Consider the following 3,497-nt stretch of genomic DNA (forward strand, 5'->3'; position numbering starts at 1 on the left):
CAGTTTTAAAAAAAAAAAAAAAAAAAAAAAAAAAGTATCCCATGCAACACTGCTTACTTCAAATTCAAACTTCACTGGGTCCTGCCTTTGACCAGGTCACCCTGCCTTTGAAGGGTGTATCTTATAAGTTGGGGTGCTTTCTGGGTAGAGGTCTCTTGGGAAAGCTATTTAGGGGCACTGGGGACTTGATTAGGCCAGCTAGGTGGGGGGCCAGGGATTACTAACCATAGCCACAAAGAGAGGCTTGACGACCTGAAGTACTTGTCAGGCAAAGAACTTTGCTTCTGAACCTGTAATTGCGGTAACCAGGGAAGGGCTCTGAACAAGGGAACGAAACTAACCAAGTGAGGCTGTAGGCATGGACATCAGAGCCTTACACTTGTAATCACAGCACTCTGAGAGGATGAGGCAGGAGGATCCCAAGTTCAAGTCCAGCCTGGGCAACTTTGCAAGATCCTCAAAATACCATAAGGGCCGGGCTGTAGCACACTGCGATGGACTAAAAGGCACTGGTGAGTGGGTGACAGGCCAGGCCTGTGACCAACAGGCTCTGGGGACCTCTTGCATGTGGCAGGACTTAGAGCCACTGTATTCTCTTCTGCACCTTGGCTTCATGGTGTCAGAGCTGAGTTCATTCCATGAGAGGTGCCTTGGCTCGGCCCCTGCATCTGCCTTGCAGCTCAGGGCCTCTTCCTCCCTGTAGCTCTACTGCTAGGTCTCTGCCCTGCTCCATGGTTCTGGCCTTGCTGTGGCCCCAGGCCCTAGGCCTGTCTCCTCTCTGTACATGGGGTTGTGGACCTGACCTTCAGACTCCCCTCTCCTTCCTGCCCTCTGGGCAGCACTGGGAATTGAACCCAGGACCTTTGCACGGAGCTACATCCCAGCCCTTCATTTTTATTCATTTTGGGTCTTGCTAAGTCACTGAGTTGCCCAGACTGGGCTCTGACTTGTGATTCTCCTGCCTCAGGTTCTTGGGGTTCTGGGGTCCCAGGTGTGCACCACCATGCCCAGCTGTTCGATCTTTCTCGGTGCCCACCCAGTGGGGCCTCTTGTAGGGAAATGGGAGGAAAAGAGGGGCTCTCTGAGGCTTCATCACCCTCCTGAAGCCCAAAGGCGCTGACCGGAAACTGAAGACTAAACGTGAGAAAGAGGGTGAAGAAGCAGCTGCTGCCCAGAGGGCCAAGTACCAGGCAGCGGCAGGACCCGGTCCTCCTAGAGGTGTGTGTCGGGGTGGTGGGAGCAGCTGGGTACACGGAGGCCTTGGGCTGTGGTTGCTCCAGGCCTCTCCCCTTCCCTGCTCCGCGGCCGCCCCCCCACCTCCCTGTGGCCTGACCACCGCCCACATGCTGCGGGCTCCTCTTGTACACACAGGCTCTGGTCCCAGGAGGTAAGCAGACTGGGTGCTGGTGGTGCTGACCCGGGTGGTGCAGGGCAGCAGAGGGACAGTGGGGACAATGGGACCACAGCTCTTCCTCCGCACGCAACAGGCAAGGCGTCCCCTCTCCAAACTGGGGCAGCCCAGGCCGCTGGCACGCAGTGCGGCCAAGGGCGGGTACTCTCCTGTCACACTTCAGGCTGCGTCCCCTCTCTCTCCTTCCCAGTCCTCGGTATGGTGTCACCTGCCAGGTCCTCTTCCCGCTTAGGACCCGGTCCCTGGTGGCGCCACCTCAAGGCAGCAGTGGCTATGCCAGGGCCGGCTGACCCCACTGGCGAGGCTGGTGTCTGGGACTACAGGTGGGACACAGGCAGGAAGCCTGTCCACTTGTCCGCTGTGTCCTAAACATTATTGACCCGGAGCTCTCTGTATCACCGTACACCCTGTGTACACTGAAAGATGGGGCTCAGAGAGGCGGGGGGAACGTGCTCACCACCACACAGCTAGCAGGGGGCAAGACGAAGACCTGAATTAGTCCCGTGGCTGTGCAGTTTCATGGGCCAAGTCCCTTGCCCCCCAACCCCAGATCCCAGGCCTCTTACTCCCCCTTCTCAATAGTCTTTAGAACCAGGTGCCAGGCACGGCCAACCAGGTCCCCTTGAGGGCTCGGGGTGGCCCCTCCCAGCTCAGCAGGCGCGCTCCACAGAATGTGCACAGCCGAAGGCGCCTTAAAAACTGCTTAGCCCGTTTCTTTTATTTTTGCGGTACCGGGGAATGAACTCAGTACCTTGGGCTTGCGAGGAAGGCAGTGCGACTGAGCTAAACCCCTGGCTGTTTCTTTTTACAGAGCAAGAATTTCAGGCCTGAGGAGGAGGATCAGGTCCAGGTCACAGGATTAAGGCCGGCAGTGAGGGTGAAGTTAGGGCTAGGGCTGGGGATACAGCTTAGTGGCAGAGCATGAGGCCCTATCAACCCCAGCACTCCCACCTCAAAGAAACAAAACAAAACAAAACAAAACAAAACAAAGATTGGGCTGAGGATTTAGCTCAGTGGTTCCCTTGCCTGCCTTGCAAGCACAAAGACCCAAGTTCGATTCCCAGTATCAAAAAAAAAACCAAAAAACAAAACAAACCGGAAAATCTGCTCCAGTGACCTTTTCAAGCGGCTCCCGGCTGTGCCACTCCACTTCTGAAACAGCTGGGCTCCTCCTCGCCAGCTGGCTCGTGCGCAGCTCAGCAGCTAGGCCCAGGTGAGGGTCCTGCCTCCAGGAATCCCGTCCAGCCCCCCAGAGAGGAGGGAAGCTTCCTGGACCCTCTCCTCTCCCTTCAGGAGTCACCTTGGCTCCAAACTCGTCAGGGTCAGCCGCCCTCCTACCATCCCCGGCATGAACTGAGCACTGCGGGGCTGAAGGGGAAACTGAGCGCTCGCCTTTCCCGTGTCCTGTGAGCAACCAGGTTGGTACTGAAGTCCAGTTCCCTCTGTAACTCAGGCCCAGATTCCCGTTCCCCTTCTGGGTCAGCTCTCTGACACTCTCTCCTCTGTAGGTGGTCCGAAACCCTAAGTTACAGAGGAGAGGATGAGGGCCTGGGGTGCGACCATGGCTGGTAGGTCCCCTAGCGGGGATCCGAGGGAGCTCTGGTCAGGGGCCAGCCTGTTCCAGCGCTGCACACAGGAGGCCGGGAAGAGGTTCTGGGGACACCGGGCCAGCGGCAGGTTGCTCAGAGGCCCCAGAGGCACCCTTCCCACTGCTTCCAGAGCAGGACCCCGGCGTCTACTACCTGCCCCTCCGGACCGAGGCACAGGGGCCGCGCCTCGAGACGTGGCAGCAGCTGGTTGTGTGGCACCGTAAGTGTTGGTAGCATGCTTGTCCACACCCCCAGGCTCGCAAAACCAGAACCGTAGACCTCTACTAAATCCAGGAAGGAGACAGCAGCCTCACCAATCTGGGGAAGGAGCTCCTGGCTGGAGTAGTGCTGCTAGTTCAACTCCAGGGATTAATTCAAGCTTCAAATTTTTTCTTTCTTTTTTTGAATCAGAGATCCAACCTGGGACCTCGGGCTTGCAAAGCAGGTGGCAGCACCTGAGCTAAATCCCCAGTCCTTTTTTTTTTTTTTTTTTTTTT

The sequence above is a fragment of the Fukomys damarensis genome, unplaced genomic scaffold (assembly GCF_012274545.1).
Source record: "Fukomys damarensis isolate Sample0158 unplaced genomic scaffold, DMR_v1.0_HiC HiC_scaffold_13, whole genome shotgun sequence".
Taxonomy (NCBI): domain Eukaryota; kingdom Metazoa; phylum Chordata; class Mammalia; order Rodentia; family Bathyergidae; genus Fukomys; species Fukomys damarensis.